The sequence below is a fragment of the Chiloscyllium plagiosum genome, unplaced genomic scaffold (genome assembly GCF_037043375.1).
Source record: "Chiloscyllium plagiosum isolate Xiang-an unplaced genomic scaffold, Cpla_swu_hap1 HiC_scaffold_5, whole genome shotgun sequence".
NCBI classification, from domain to species: Eukaryota; Metazoa; Chordata; class Chondrichthyes; order Orectolobiformes; family Hemiscylliidae; genus Chiloscyllium; species Chiloscyllium plagiosum.
Genome location: NW_028270143.1, coordinates 101,775,576 through 101,792,951, shown reverse-complemented (window position 1 = coordinate 101,792,951; position 17,376 = coordinate 101,775,576). Strand labels below are relative to the sequence as shown.

The 17,376-nt window shown below is 39.4% G+C and overlaps 1 long non-coding RNA gene across 1 annotated transcript in view; it reads right to left on the bottom strand.

Annotated features, from left to right (window-relative positions):
- Window positions 1–333: 333 nt before the first annotated feature.
- Window positions 334–17,376, bottom strand: part of LOC148149997 (uncharacterized) — a 33,894-nt gene continuing 16,851 nt past the window's right edge. The window contains exons 2-4 of the long non-coding RNA XR_015757133.1: window positions 10,558–10,683; window positions 9,315–9,395; window positions 334–870 (exon numbers count right to left, since the gene is read on the bottom strand). This is a non-coding gene — a long non-coding RNA (uncharacterized LOC148149997). The remainder of the gene's footprint in view (window positions 871–9,314; window positions 9,396–10,557; window positions 10,684–17,376) is intronic.

The window sequence follows — 17,376 nt, the reverse complement described above, 5'->3', positions numbered from 1 at the left end:
GAGTTCAGTGTCTGTCACCTGCCTTAAAAACACATTTTTCCAAAACGTTTGTGCCTCCACTGTGTTTTAGTTTTATGATTTATTCCTATTATTTCCTCTTGTTTGCTCCAGAATCTCCCTGTGTTGTGAAGATAGATCCAGACAAAACAATGAACTGTACATCTGTTCCCACACATCTGCCAATGCTGCTCTCTCGGAGGCCACTGGGAGGTGTGCAAGAGTTGCCTGGGGGCGACTGGGTCTCCAATGTTCCATTACTGGCTGATTGAATGTTTCCTTGAGGCAAACCAACATTGTCTGTTTCAACACAGCTTTCAAAACAAAAGAAATCGTGCCTTTTGTAAGTTCAGCCAACCTAAATATGCAGTTTTTAAATGGCATTACCCTTTAACAATGTGCTATCCTTCTTCTTCCAGTGTTTCTTGAACTTAGAACCCTGGCCCTGATGAAAGGCTAATTATTGTAAAAATCTCCATGTCGCTAATATTCAGTTAGTTAATCCGAGGCAAAATTGTTTCATTTTTTACATAATTTATGTAAAAACCCATATTTGGCAATATAATGACCAACAATACGAGGTAATGTATTTTTTTTGTGTGGGTTAGTAGATAGATTCCACATTTTGATAAAAGTGCCTACTTAAAATGCATACCTTAGATGTCTTGCCTTCGACACTTGTGAATGTGAGATTTCAACCAGTGTAGTCGAATGGGAAAATCACAAGCTGCTAATGCACAAGTGGAAATCCCAATCTGTTCTTTTCATTACTTCTAGCTGTTGGTTACCTTGTTGACTCAGTCGCTAGGTTTAATGTAATGCACATACAAACTATGCGAGTTATCACTTCAGCAATGTTTGGCCTCCTAAGAACTGAAAGAATTTCTGTTATTTTTGACAAGGGCTATCTATTTTCGGCTTAACTCACAGTGTCAGTTTTAAACTGTCATATCACAACTGTGAAGCATATGGCAGGAATGAAAAAAACATTTCCACCCACAGGAACACAGTGATGTCGACCAGATACATTAAGAAGAGCAACTTGTTTTTTTATATAGAACGTTAAATGTAGTAAAACATCCCCAGGTGCTTCACAGGCACTCTGACACAAAATTGACACTGAATTACATTTTTTTTGAATTTCTTGTGGGATGTGGACGTTGCTGGCTGTCCAGCATTTCTTGCCCATCCCTGGTTGCTCTTGAGAAGGTGGTGGTGAGCTGCCATCTTGAAGAGCCTGTTGGTAGACCCACAATGCCGTTAGGGAGGGTATTTCAGAATTTTGACCCAGCGACTGTGAAGGAATATGAGGAGATATTAGATGACCAAAACCTAAGTCAGAAAGATAGGTTTTAAGAACAATCTTAACAAGAGAGAGAAAGATAAGGAGAACGGTTGAGGGAGGGATTTCCAGTGCTATGCTGGTGAAGGCACAGCTGCCACTAGTAATGAAAATCATTGAGGTGCTAGAGGCCAGAGTTAATGGGAACACAGAGGTCTAAAATTCTTGTGGAGCTGGAGGAGATTACAGAGATCAAAATGAATGAGACCAGGATGGATTTGAAAACAAAAGTAAACATCTTAAAATATCTATGCGTTGTCAGACAGGGCACCAGTGCACATCAGTGAACTCAGAAATAATTGAGGAATAAGACCTTGTGTGAATTAGAAAATTGGAAGCAAAGTTTTGGATGAACTTAAATTTACAGGGATGCAAATTAGAAAACTAGGAGGACCTTATCCCTGCTCATATCACATTTTTCCTTACCCTGTTGTATTTGCTGCTTCTGATGAAGAGATATAGACCTGTAATATGGAATTAAATATTTTCTTTTCTCGACAGATATTGCTTGATCTGCTGAATCATTCCCTCCATTTCTGCCAACACTTGAAAACATTTTTATTCCTGAAGAGTGTTGCATAATTGGAGAATGCCTATGGTTACCAGATCCTGCACTATCTCAGAATCAGCATTCACTTTGTTATTACTGAAGCTATTTACAGGAAGTTCGTGAATAGAAAACTTGAAATATAGCCTTGCAGGCAAATGAAGTCATGTTCAGGCAGCACTGAATTAGATCATTCAGTCCATTCTGTCAGTGATAGCTCACTGAAAGAACTTTCAAATTAATCCCATCCCGCTATTTGAGATTTTCTCAGTTTCATTTCTTCTGTAAAGGATTTGCCTAAAATAAAACTCTCAACAAAACTAATTATACATTGGTGTGTTGATTTTATGAGATGACTCTCAGATGAGTTGCTCAATGGAGGAGCTGATCAAAAAGCTAGGAGCAGAGAACAATGTATCTATGACAGCTATTTGAAAATGTTTCTAACTCTTCAGTTAATAATTTCAATGACCACAAAAATTGGAAGGGGCACAATTTGTGTACACTGAACTTGGTGTTGAATTTCACAATCTATCATACTGTTGCAGAGGAGGGGAGACATAACACTTCATGTCCACTAATCTATTTGGCATCAAGAATGTTTTCTTTTATTCTAACTAATTTTAATTTACAACTTAACTTACAAAAATCAAATTCCTGTTTTATATGCAAGGCAGCTATTCAGTAAACCTTCAGTAATTGGGATTTTTATAAAATGGAAAGGAAGGTTGGCATTTATATAACACTTCTTGACCACTGAATGTCTCAAGTGCTTAGAACCCGCTGAAGTACTTTTTGAAGTGTAGTCACTGATGTAATATCAGAAACACACCCAAGATATGCATAAAACTAACTCCCAAACAGCAATGTGATAATGACCAGATGGTCCAGCTTGTGATGTTGGTTGAGAAATAAACATTGTCAGGACATCAGCTCTTCTTCGAGATAGTGGCATAGGATCTTTTACATCCACCCAAGCTGACAGATGGACCTTCATTTTACATCTCATCCACAAAAGAGAACCTTCAGCAATTAATGTTCCCACAGTGTCATGGGATTGATGTTTGAGCCTCAACCCATTACATTTGATAGAAATAGCTCGGATAAAGTCACAGAAGATATAGTTGCTAAATTACTGATAACAAAAAAAAGGTGGAAAATAAGTTGTGAAAATACATAAGGACAAAGAGATATTGTTAGATTAAGTGAGTAAGAAAAGATCTACTAAATAAAGCATATCATAGGAAAATATGAAATTGCCCTTTTTGGAAGCAAAATAGGAAGATGCATGTTATCTAAATAGTAAGGTGGGATTCTAAGTGTTGATATTGGTAAATCTAATAAAGTTGTTTCTGCTATAATAATCTTATAGATATATTATGAGGTAATTTACAGTTTTGAAAAGTCATTGTAAGAAATACATGTCATTGCAAGATCCAGTCTACAGCTATGAAAGCTGACCAAGTTCCTTCCCTGAAATTTCTCTGAGCTGGGATTTTAAGCTGACAATAAATCGGACTGGGTTAGTTTACCTTGTTAAGGTTGATAGTTTGATTGTCAGTGAGGTAGCAGGTGGAGCAAGATACATAGGACATGGAACTTATAAGTAAAAGATCAAAGTATTATACAACTGACGCGATGTATTAGATGGCTGTTAAGTATTTAATCACTTAGAATAGGGATGCAGTTCAATTGATTAATATGTAAATCCCAGAATTTCTTTCAAGTCACTGCCCCAAGATAACTTAAGGTTTTACCAGTATATAAAAAAAGGTGACATCTTAGCTCAGACAATGCATTAAACATTTGAGCTGAGAGTCTGTCTGTATCTGGGGTCAGACTGGTTTTATTTCCAAAATAGGAATTTATAAAATGCCACATTGTCTGACTGCTGAAACTGTGGGGTCTCATTCAAACTATTAACTGTGATAACCAAATCATTATTAGTGCGTTATTGTTCATTGCAAGGATAATTCAGTGTGAAAATTGACAGTCTATGCTTCCATTAACCACAGCATTATTGAGGATAAATCTGAAACATTGGTTTTAGGAAACGTGTAACGGTGTTCAAAGCAAATTAGAGAAGGTTTGCTAGACTAGCAACTGAAATGAGTGGATTTCCCATGAAGAAACACTTGACAGGCTCAGTCTATATCTGCTAGACTCTAGAAGAGTGAGACACAACTTAATTGAAACATATATGATCCGAAGGAATTTGACGAGGTGGATGTAGAAAGGATGTTTCCTCTTGTAGAATAATCCAGAAGTGGGGGTCACATAGTTCTTATTTCAGAGAAAATGGGGGAGATACTAAACAAGTATTTTGCATCAGTATTTACTGTGGAAAAGGATATGGAAGACATAGAATGTAGGGAAATAGATAGTGACACCTTGCAAAATGTCCAAATTACAGAGGAGGAAGTGCTGGATGTCTTGAAATGCATAAAGGTAGATAAATCCCCAGGACCGGATCAAGTGTATCCTAGAACTCTGTGGGAAGCTAGAGAAGTGATTGCAGGGCCTCTTACTGAGATATTTGTATCATCGATAGCCACAGGTGAAGTGCCGGAGGACTGGGGATTGGCTAACGTGGTGCCACTGTTTAAGAAGAGTGGTAAGGACAAGCCAGGGAACTATAGACCAGTGAGCCTGATGTCGGTGGTGGACAAGTTGTTGGAGGGAATCCTGAGGGACAGGATGTACATGTATTTGGAACGGCAAGGACTGATTTGGGACAGTCAACATGGCTTTGTGCATGGGAAATCGTGTCTCACAAACTTGATTGAGTTTTTTCGAAGAGGTAACAATGAGGATTGATGATGGCAGAGTGGTAGATGTGATCTATATGGATCTCAGTAAGGCATTCGACAAGGTTCCCCATGGGAGATTGATTAGCAAGATTAGATCTCACGGAAAACAGGGAGAACTAGCCATTTGGATACAGAACTGGTTCAAAGGTAGAACACAGAGGTTGATGGTGGAGGGTTGTTTTTCAGACTGGAGGCCTGTGACCAGTGGAGTGCCACAAAGATCGATGCTGGGTCCTCTAACTTTTGTCATTTACATAAATGATTTGGATGCAAGCATAAGAGGTACAGTTAGTAAGTTTGCAGATGACACCAAAATTGGAGGTGTAGTGGACAGCGAAGAGGGTTACCGCAGATTACAACAGGATCTTGACCAGATGGGCCAATGGGCAGAGAAGTGGCAGATGGAGCTTAATTCAGATAAATGTGAGGTACTGCACTTTCGGAAAGCAAATCTTAGCAGGACATATACACTTAATGGTAAGGTCCTAGGGATGTTGCTGAACAAAGAGACCTGGGAGTGCAGGTTCATAGCTCCTTGAAAGTGGAGTCGCAGGTAGATAGGATAATGAAGAAGGCGTTTGGTATGCTTTTGTTTATTGGTCAGAGTATTGAGTACAGGAGTTGGAAGGTCATGTTGCGGCTGTACAGGACAATGGTTAGGCCACTGTTGGAATATTGCATGCAATTCTGGTCTCCTTCCTATCGGAAAGGTGTTGTGAAACTTGAAAGGGTTCAGAAAAGATTTACAAGGATGTTGCCAGGGTTGGAGGATTTGAGCTATAGGGAGAGGTTGATTAGGATGGGGCTGTTTTCCCTGGAGCGTTGGAGGCTGAGGGGTGACCTTATAGAGATTTACAAAATTATGAGGGGCATGGATAGGGTAAATAGACAAAGTCTTTTCACTTGGATTGGGGAGTCCAGAACTAGAGGGCATAGGTTTAGGGTGAGAGGGGAAAGATATAAAAGAGACCTAAGGGGCAACTTTTTCACACAGAGGGTGGTACATGTACGGGATGAGCTGCCAGAGGAAGTGGTGGAGGTATAATTGCAACACTTTAGAGGCATTTGGATGGGTATATGAATAGGAAGGGCTTTGGAGGGATATGGGCTGGGTGTTGGCAGGTGGGACTAGATTGGGTTGGGATGTCTGATCGGCATGGTCGGGTTGTACCAAAGGGTCTGTTTCCATGCTGTACATCTCTATGACTTTATTACTCTAAAAGTTTACCCATTTAAAACAGAGATTTAAGGAATTTTTTTAATGCAGGTAGTAGGGAGATTCTGCCAACTCCAAATGGACACCACCACCAAGAATATCTTCTCCCCCCACCACTCTCAGCCTTCCACAAGGACCAGTCTCTCCAACAGTCCTTGGTTCACATCAACCCCGCCACCGAACTCCCAGATACCTTCCCCTGCAACCAGAAAAGATGCAAAACCTGCCAGTACACCATACCCCTCACCTCCATCTAGGGCCCCTAACAGTCCTTCCAGGGAGACAGAGGTTCACCTGCCTCTCTTCCAACCTAGTTTACTGCATCAGGTGTTCCCGACATGGTCTTCTCTACATTAGGGAGACTGAATGTAAACTTAGGGAATGGCTCACCAAGCATTGCGGTCAGGTTTGCAGGGGTCAACTGGACATCCCAGTCACTATCCATTTCAATTCCCCCAACCACTCCTTTTAGGACATGACCATCCTTAGCCTCCTCTATTGCCAAAACAAATCACAGCACCAATTGGAGGAAAAACACCGTATCTTCTGCCTGGGCACCCTACAGCCTGGAAGACTCAACATTGAGTTCTCCAATCTCAAATAACCTCGCTTCCCAACCCCTAACTCCCTTTCCAGCCCCTCCCCTCCCTGCCACTGCTCCCTGCCACCAACCGGATTCATTCCTCCCATTGACCGACCAGGCTGTACCCTCCACCTGTCTTCACCTATCCCCACTTCACCACCCTGCCCCTGCCTCCCCCTTTATCTGCAGCTCCCCCTACACCCATCCCAGTCCTGAAGAAGGGTTACATCTGAAACATCAACTTCTCTACCTGCTGATGCTGTGTGGCTTGCTGTGTTCTTCTAGCCTCCTGCCTGTCTACTTTGGATTCCAGCATCTGCAGTGTTTTTGTCTTTAACCATGGTCTCATTAAGTGGCAGAACAGGCTCAGGGCTGAGTGCCTAACTCTTGCTCTTCATTCATATATTCATATGCATCATCACAGAGAAATTCAAATTCATTTGATGAAACTCGTCTCAAATAGCAAATTGATATCAGATATAATGTTTAATTATTCTATTTTTATATTAATTCAACTTATTTTTTTAATAGAAATTAATACGTTGTCCTTACTGCTCTGGTTTGCCTGAGACTCCAGACCTTCAGCAGTGTGATTGGCTGCTGACTCTCTCTCTCTCATGATCCAGCAAGGCAAACAGGTGGATTCACTATCATCTGTAGGGAATATGGGAATGGACAAAAGTTTCTTACCTTGCCAGTGATGTTGATCTGACATGGATGAATAAGTAAAAATCCAAAGATTCATTGTTACACATAGGAAAATGGGAAATAGATTAGTTGAAAGCAGGCATATTGGAGATGTTGGGATACAGGCTCAAAGTTCCTTGGAAGGAGTCACAGGTAGACAGGGTCATGAAGAAAGTTTTTGGTCTACTTGCTTTTATTTATCACTGCATTGAGTGTATGAGTAGGGATGCCATATTGAGGCTGTACAGGACATTGCTTACGCCACTTCTGGAATACCATTCAATTCTGGTCTCCCTGCTGTAAGAACATGTTGTTAAACTTGAAAGGGTTCAGAAAAGGTTTCCAAGGATGTTGCTGAATTTGTAAGATTTGACCTATTGGTAGAGGCTGAATAGGCTGGGACTATTTTCCTTGGAGTGTCAGAGTCTGAGGGGTGACCTTATAAAGGTTCATAAAATCACAAGGGGCATGGATAGGGTAAATAGTCAAGGTCTTTTTCCCAGGATAGAAGAGTCCAAAACTAGATGACATAGGTTAAAGGTTAAAGGGGAAAGATTTAGAAGGGGCACAAAGGGCAATGTTTTCACGCAGAGGATAGCACATGCATGGAATCACCTGCCAAAGGAAATTACACATTTCAAAGGCATTTAGATGGGTATATGAATAGGAAGGTTTGAGAGGGATATGGGCCATATGCTAGCAAATGGGACTAGATTAATTTAGGATATCTGATCAGCATGAACGAGTTGGAGTGAAGGGTCTGTTTCCGTGCTGTACAACTCTGTGACTCTATGTCATAATCATTTCATATATTTGGTGATTAGAAAAGGTGGAGAGAATTGGAAAACTCAGCTTCCCAGGAAAAGAGGAGAGGGAAAACAATGGTCTGGGATTCCAACAACTTGGCCATCGACTTCCTCTGCAGAAAATGTGACGAAGACTGCCATGCCAAAGCAAGGCTCCTGAATGGTAACAGGTGATGCTTCACAGAGTTGGCCGCCACAACACAAATCATTGTACAGGAGATAAAAGACTGGTAAAACAATCGGAGACATTAATGAGGTAGTTAAGGTTTTCAATGAATTTTCAACATATCTAAAGCAATCCCAGCATCCAGATTTTGATCACACCCCCTTTCAGGTTTGGATGCAGGAAAAATGGCAATCCTGTCCCTCTCAGTTGACCAACTTAAACTCTTCCAACTAATGCTTTATGACTCTTTACTTTCATGTGGCAGCATTTGGTGCAGGTTTGTGGAGATGATATTGGGATTGACACATACAGCAGGTCTGAGTGCCCAGAACTGATGGCTCACCCCAGTTTAACACTTGGGGCATATTGCTGCGGAGCCAGTGATTTCCCTGCGATAAAGTAGTTGACATATCTGCAACTACATCGATCCGTAAGTATATCAATTTCCATTGAGGTCACTGATTAGCTCAAGGGGAGGAGTTGATCAATATCAAATGATAGGAACTCGAACTTTCACCAAACAAAATGTAATTTGACTTTTCCACAACACATCCTTTATTCACATCATTATTATTGCAGATCATTTTTGTGCTTCACAGCAAATAAATGAAAGTAAGATATAACTTTGTAATAACCAACACATTGATACAGGCACTTATTAGATGAGAGATTGTTATTTTGGAATGGGGAGTGAACACACATTGTCACAACTGTGTAGTTATGATACATATTTCATGAAGAAGGCTAATGTGTCCTTAAAGTGGACATAGAATCTTTGCTTCTGGAGCCATGACTCACTTTCTCTCTGCCTAGTATAAATACCTCCCTATTTCTCCATTTTTTTAGCTTTGACAAAGGGTCAGTTAGACTCGAAAGGTCAGCTCTTTTCTTTCCTTACAGATGCTGCCAGACCTGCTGAGATTTTCCAGCATTTTCTCTTTTGGTTTCAGATTCCAGCATCTGCAGTAATTTGCTTTTATAGAATCTTACAAGATGGCTCCCAGGCAACACATGACTGTTCTTGTTGGTTCACTGCAACTGAAAGGAGACAGACTGATTCGTTATTGATCACAAATAATCATTCAATAATTCAAGGAATTCCAGAACTGTTCATTGAAACATCAAAAGCTGTGAAGACTCAAAGGATTGAACAGGATTACCTCAAGAAATTCCAGCACAACTGAATTTGCTTTGCGGAGCAATCATACTTCGATGTTAACATCAGCAACCATTTTGTTTCACTGTGATCAGAAAAGAGACTTCAAATGTGTAGGAATCTCAGGATACTGTCTGAAGACAACTCTGACCTCTAATCCCAGCTAAAGTAGCTATGAACAGCAGATGAGAGTTGAACTGTTCTTTTTTCTCTCTGGCACCAGGTACTGCAGAGAAAGCATGCCCAGAAATATTTCTGTTTTGTTGAAAAGGATTTCAAATATGCCAACAGGATCACGAAGGAGAAGGGACCTTTGTTCACTCCCTAATGTTGCTCTACCTACTCAATCTTCGTACAAAGGAAAACAACAACTATTCAACTGTAGAAGCCATTATGGTTTCTTATTCTTACTTCAAAGTTTCAACTTCTTCGCTTTGGAGAGACATATCTTGCAGTAGCCTAGTCCTGTAAAAATCTTAAGAAAGAGTGAATTTTCTTCATGAACGCAATCTTCTCAATGGCAATGAGGGACAGGCAATAAATGCTGGCCAGCCAGCGACACCCACATCCCACAAATGGATAAATAAAATAAAAGTTTATAAATATCTATTATCCGTACCTGATTTTATTCTTTGAATGTGTACATTTTTTATGCAAAGAATTTTTTTTATAATAAGTTAATCTCCTAACTTTTTATAAACGAAGTTGTGCTGCTGGTTATTTTAAAATTGAAGAGAGTTATAAATTAAGTTTACAAATTCTAAATTATGGATCACTCTGAAGACACATCTCATGTGGTCATGATGATATATCGTGATTCACAAGGCAACTGAATTGAACTGAAAGTGCCAATGAATCTTTCTAACCTGTCTATGCTTGTATTTTCATAAAAACTCATTAAAAAATTGATAATTTTCCTTATTACAATCCCTGCTAAGCCCACTCTAAGCTGCATAGAAGCTAACAAGCAAGAGTGAACTTCCAAGTAAATATAACTGCTTCAAACTTTTCTTTAGCATTCAAAGACATTCAAGCACAGTTGCAGGATATTAACCAACCGTATACATATGCTGTTCACCAGTTATACACCAAAGGTGAGATATCCATATCTCCAAATAACGCAAGGCGCACTTGCTTGTCATTATTTATCTTATTCTAATAACCTTGTCCTTAAATGTACAAATCCAGCGATTCATTTTGAAGAAATTAGTCAAGAACACTGCTCGGAGTCAGTTTTATTTATTTACATAGTGCAGTGAAAATGTCAATGTCTAATCTCCTTTATGATTTACTGTCTTTGTACTATCCATTAGTTGTGAAATCACAAATTCATCAGTTTCTTCGTGTCCAATTTATCCCTGTCCCTCTTTGTTCTAAATAGAGAAAATGTAAGAAAAATCAAAGTCAAGAGAAGGTCAATAGATGGACAAATGGATGGACAGAAAATTACACGGTCTGTCCCCAGAATATCACCAATATGTTAGTCTGGTCTTTGAAGCTTTCTATTTGAAGTACACTCTTGGAAAGTCAATAATTGACACTCTCATAATACCATTAAACTTCATGCTATTGTCTCTAATGGGTTATCCTTATGACCTCATCTAACAGATTGCTTGTGGTATTTATCACTTCTTGAGTAAATAAGTTTAAATATCTGTTTTGAATTTACTGCTTTTAAAATATAATTCTGGTCTTCTGGTTCCACACTTCTGACTTAATTTGAATTTTTTTAACTTAATCTACTCTTACCATTCAATATTTAATGAAAAATAAAGCATGTTGCCTCACAATTTTATTTTCTCTTTTAGGATTATCCTCATGTTTTAGATTCTTAGAAATTCTTCTAAATCTAAGAAATATACAGCACCATTTAATTTGTTAGCATTCTTTACATACAATGGTGCATAAAGTTGCAAGTGGATAGGATAAATAGGCAAGTTCTTTTCTCTGGGGGTGGGACAGGGGCTGGGAGGTAGTCAAGAGCTAGAGGGCATAGATTTAGGGTGAGAGGGGAAAGATATAAAAGGGACCTGAGGGGCAACGTTTTCAAGCAGAGGGTGATGCGTGTATGGAATGAGCTGCCAGAGGAAGTGGTGGATGCTGGTACAATTGCGACATTTAAAAGGCATCTGGATGGGTATATGAATAGGAAAGGTTGAGAGGGATATGGGCCAAATGCTAGCAAATGGGACTGATTACGTTAGGATATCTGGTCTGCATGGACGAGTTGGACCGAAGGAACTGTTCCATGCTGAACATCTCTGTGGCTCTAGAACATTCTCAATGCAGTCCTACTGCCTGAGACTGGTAATCAAGTAGTCTTGAGATGCATTTCAATATTTGATTAACCTTGCTGATAAGTTAGGTAACAGAAATTCAGTACGCATTGCCTTAAACTTATCCATTCAATGGAGTCAAAATTCAACCAAGAAGGCTTGGGAAATAAAGGACTAATGCTTTATAAAACATGAAGACTTTCCTAAAGAAAATACTGTCTCTAAAAGTAGAAGGTAAACTATCAAAAGTAAAATCTCAGTAAGAGGAAACATAAAAATGTCCCACTTTATCTGGACTTGTGTATGAGCTTTTTATCACTTAAGACCTGAGAGGTGAGGGACTGGAGAAATTGGCCAAAAGATTAGAATGGTACCAGGCTATATCTATCAGGAGAGGATGAACACGATGGAATGTTTTTCTCCAGAAAAGAGAGGAGTAAAGAGTCACTTACTAGAGGTCTTAAATATTACTACAGTTATTACTAATGCAACATAGTGAAAAAGTTGTGAGTGTGAATAAAATTAATGGTTCTAAATAAAAGATAAGGACTAATAAATTTAATTAAGATTCTAATAATTTAATTAGGAATCTAATAGAGAGTGCTTAGAATGTGGAAATTGCTAATAGGAAGGTGCAGTTGAGGCAATTAATAGAAATATTTAAATCATGGACTTCCTGTGATATATCAAAATTGCAAAGCATGAACATACCCTTTTTATTTTCAGAGCTCAGGGCCCTGTATATGAATGCATGATGATGCTACTAAGCATACAGGAGCTATATTGTGGGATGGACTGATCATCTTAAATTGATGATTAGTGTAACTCTAAACTCACTCAGGAATATTCAGTATGTGTAACCCAATCACAAGATCACTTCTATTCTCTGGTAATGTCTTTGACAATCAGAATTAACTTGTCAACAAATCAATACTCCTTTTTTCCCTGTGGTATAAATTTGAAGACCACTTATTTCCATCTCTGTAAATCTGACTCTGTCCCTGCCTCAGCTCATTTGCAACTGCAACACCTATCCATTTCTTTACTATTTCTGGGCTTGTCTGTTTCAGTATATTGCTAGTCAAACTCCCTGGCTTTACCATCAATAAAGTTGAAGTCTATTGTATTACATTGATTCCAGACAAGACAGGCTTGTAGTTTTAAGACATTGCATGATCTTACAAAAAGTGATGTTCTTTTTTTTATTTGTTCAAAGGATGTAGGCTTCACTGCCTAAGCCAGTGTTTACTGCCTATCCCTACTTGCCCTGAGGAGAGTAGTGGCCATAATTCACATCAAGTCCTGTTCATCCCATGCTCATGTGCTTGCTAACTTTCATTGGCTTCCAGTTAAGCAATGCTGTGATATTATAATTGCTATTCTTGTTTACAGATTCCTCAATGGCCTCTCCCCTTCCTATCAGTGTGATCTCATCCAGTTTATTTGAGATCAAGGGGAGGTAAGAATTACGCCTTCATCTAGATGTCTTATACTCTCAGAGGAAAGTGAGGTAATCACTTCATTCATGCCAGTTTGTAAAGATGAGATCATATAAGTTCTGGGAACTTTGCATGTTGTAATCACAGAAACTTCAAACTATTCAACAGACCAGTTACTTGATACCATAAACATGTAAACTGTCAAAGGAGTTTGCACTAACTTAAACTCAAAAGTTTTGTCAGTTTTGGATAGTGATTTTGTCCATAAATTTTATAATTAGCCATCACTGAATTGCTGTAGAAATACTTAGCTGCCTTTATAACCTCTGTTATCACATCTGCAAATTTTTTGCATAGTCAATGTTTAAGTTTTAAATTCTGCCAAAATCAATGGTGATAAACCACTATTGTTAGCTCATAGTTGTTTGGCTGTTCTGTGTTAGAACATAATTGATTCATTCACTCACTACCTTATGAAGATTGAATGAGAGATTGGATAGAATGGGTTGGTGTTATAAACTAGGCAAAAGCGAGGACTGCAGATGCTGGAAATCAGAGTCTAGACTAGAGTGGTGGAGAGATACCCTGGAGGCTCCCTGCCTTCAGTCCTGATGAAGAGCTTTTGCCCGAAACTTAGATTTTCCTACTCCTCGGATGCTGCCTGATCTGCTGCGCTTTCCCAGCACCACTCTAATCTAGACTCTGGTGTTGTAAACTGATTGAATCCAATCTAGTTGGTACAAAATAAAATAGGCATCACTGTCCTCAAGGTAGCAATTCAAACCCACCTAAATGGTTTCTGAACAAGAAGTTAAGGTGAGTGACTCATTTACTGGAGCTCTTCATTAAAAAATCTTGTCAGGGCATAAATTCCAGTGCTCTTACAAGCCTCAAACTTAAATCATTTTCTTTCTCACTTTTGTTGAAAAAATACTGTTCATATTGTAACCTTGTCTTGTGTTTTTTTTTGCCAATATGAACTATAACAGAACTTGTCTGTCATCATCAGTTCCTTTACTGAATTCGTTCTAAGCACTTGAAATGCTTGTAGCATTTCTACACAGTAGCATCTACACTACAATCCTTACACATGTAGTTGTGATTATCATTGAATTGTTATCCATGTCTTTCATGTGATCTTTCTTTGGGTGAGAAGAGAATAGATTTTGGGTAGTTCAGTTCAATTTCATTTCTTAGCTTGTGGAAGGATGGAGCAGGAAGGACAGCAAAAGGCACGGAGCTAAATGAATATGAATAATATTGGGCACTGGGGGAGAGTGGGGAAGCAGTTACCTCAGTGGATTTTCCTCATGTCTTCCCTCATGTAAGTGATTGTAGGCTCCAGGATGTAATGACAATCGTCCTGAAGTTTCCCTGCACAGGGTGAGGGCTTGTGACAACTTCTCATCCCTGATTGTATGGTAATGACTTGCCTGAGTAACACGAGATCTTTGTTTGATAGAATCATAGAGTTGTATAGCATGGAAACAGACCCTTCAGTCCACCTTGTCTGCGCCAAGTAGAACAGAGAGCATAGAACATTGAACATAGAGTGTAGAACATAGAACATAAAAAATACAGCACAGAAACTGGCCCTTCAGACCATGATGTTGTACCAAGCATGACATCAAGTTAAGCTAATCCGTTTTGCCTGCCCTTGGTCCATATCCCTCCATTCCTTGCATAAAGTAGACTAGATATCCTGGATTAATCTAGGTCTATTTACCAGAATTTAGCCCATATCTTTCTAAACCCTTCCTATTCGTATACCTTTCCAGATGCCTTTTAAAAATTGCAATTACACCAGCCTCCACCACTTCCTCTGGCAGTTCATCCCATACACACACCACCCTCTGTATGAAAATGTTGCTCCTTAGGTCCTTTTAAATCTTTCCCCTCTCACCTTAAACATATGTCCTCCACTTCTGGATGACCCCACCCTGGGAAAAAGACCTTGGCTATTCACCCTACCTAGGCCCCTCATTGAGGTTTATAAAATCATAAGGTCACCCCCACCCTCTTAACTATGGAAGCTTGCAAGGCTGTAGCTCTTACCATTTTAAGAATGGTTCTGCTTGTATTAAATCTGTTACTTTCCTTGGATCATTAGTCGCGGAAATTGTGTGGAAGCCCACTCTGTATTGGAAATGACTCCTGAATCATAAATATAGCTTAAGGTTGAGGCAGATTTAAAGGGATGAACAGACCACTGTCCTGACAGGAGACTCCTAACACAGTTAATTAGAAGTTTTCTCAACCAAATACAATAGATGAGTTGGAGCATGTGGATGAGACATATTTCCACTATTTCAACAAATCACTCTGAGCAATAGTTGCAGCAATTTTCTCAGTGAATAAAAATAATTGTATTTTTGTTTATTCATTCATAGGATGTGGCTATGAATGGCTAGGTCAGCATTACCCAGAGGGCAGTTAAACACCAAACACATTGTTGCGAGTCTGGAGCCACATGTAGACCAGACCAGGTAAGGATTTGCCACGTGGAAAAGATTATCATAATCGACACTGTCTATGCCTCTCACAATTTTGAATACCCCCAATCAGATCCTCCCTCAGCCCCATCTGCTCCAAGGAAAACAAACCCAATCTATCCAGTCTCTCCTCATCACAGAGACTTTTCATTCCAGACAATAAATTAGTGAACCTCCTCTGCACCCTTTCCAGTGCAATCACATCCTTCCAATAGTGTGGCGATCAGAACTGCAAATTGTATAAACAAAATGAAAGCAGATGCTGGAAATCAGAAATAAAAAAAGCAAAAATTGATGGAAATTTTCAGCAAGTATGGCAGCATCTGTGGAGAGAAATCAGAGTTAATGCTTTGGGTAGTGACCTTTCTTCAGAATACCATTCCTTATGCCACTGCATACTGTATTCCATCTGTGGCCTAACCAATATTTCACAAAGTTTTAACAAGATTTCCTTGCTCCTATATTCTATGGCCTGGCTAATGATGGTAAGCATCCCGTATGCCTTCTTCACCATCCTGTTTACCTGTACTGACACCTTCAGGGATCAAGAGACTTGTTCCTCAGTACTCCCCAGAGACCTAATATTCATTGTGGATGTCCTTCCCTTATGAGACCATCCAAAATGCATCACCTCATACTTATCAGAGTTAAATTCCATTTGCCATTGTTCTGCCAATTTACTAGCTGACCGTTATGAAACTGTAGCCTGAGACAATCTTCCTCACTATCAACAAGACACACAATTTTTGCGTCATCGGCAAACTTATTAATTTATCACATCCAAGTTGTTAATATACATAACAGATAGCAAGGGTTTCAGCACTGATTCTTCTGGCACCTGAAATAACTCCAAAGAGGTTGGTTTCCTATCACCAAGTCACCCTTTATTTACACATGGAGAGTCCTTGATACTGATCCAGCTCCCTCAGAGCCAGCTCTCAGAGTGAGCAGGATGTCTGACACTCTGTTCTTATCTGTCAGCCAGGGGTCCCCGATTGGGCCAGATTAATAGCCTCAGTCAGGGAACTCATATTCAATGAGGTCCACCTGGCTGACCTTGTTACAATCACTGTAGTACTCTGCTGGTCTTCTTGAACAAAGGAACCACATTAATTATCCTCCTGTCATCTAGCATTTCACCTATGACCAGGAAAGTATTAAATATCTACACTCCTTTATCTCTCCAACTGTCTTTCTCTCTCTTTGGGCTCTATCCCCATCTATCAGTTATTCCTTACACCCTCCCCCCCATCCTATCTTCTGCATTTATCTGACATTTTCCTAACTACCATCATTTCTGAGGACACTGGACCAGAAATGTTAACTCTGATTTCTCTTCACAGATGCTGCCAGACATGCTGAGCTTTTCCAGCAACTTCTGTTTTTGTTTCTGATTTACAGCATTTGCAGTTTTTATTAAATATCTTTGCCACAGCCCCAGCAATTTCCTATGTTGCTCCACATAGCATCTTGGTATACATCTCATCAGAATTAGGGATTTATACACCTTTCTGCCTGCTGAAACATTTATTACCCCTTCCTGATTAATCTTGACATGTTCAAGAACCTCACTATCCTGATTGAAATCCCTGGAACAATGCTTTCGCCTCTATGAATACAGATGAGAAATATTCGTTTGGTCTCTAACGTTTCTCATGTTGCACTTGGTCATCCTTTTACTCTTAATATACTTTAAAAAATCCTTGGGCTTTTTTTTTTATCTTATCAGCCAAAGATATTCATGGCCCCTCTTTGCACTTCTAATTTCTTAAGTAACCCCTACACTGTCTATACTTTTGAAGGGTCTTCCCTCTTTTTAATGCATTATACCTGACATATGCTTCCTTCTTTTTAATCAA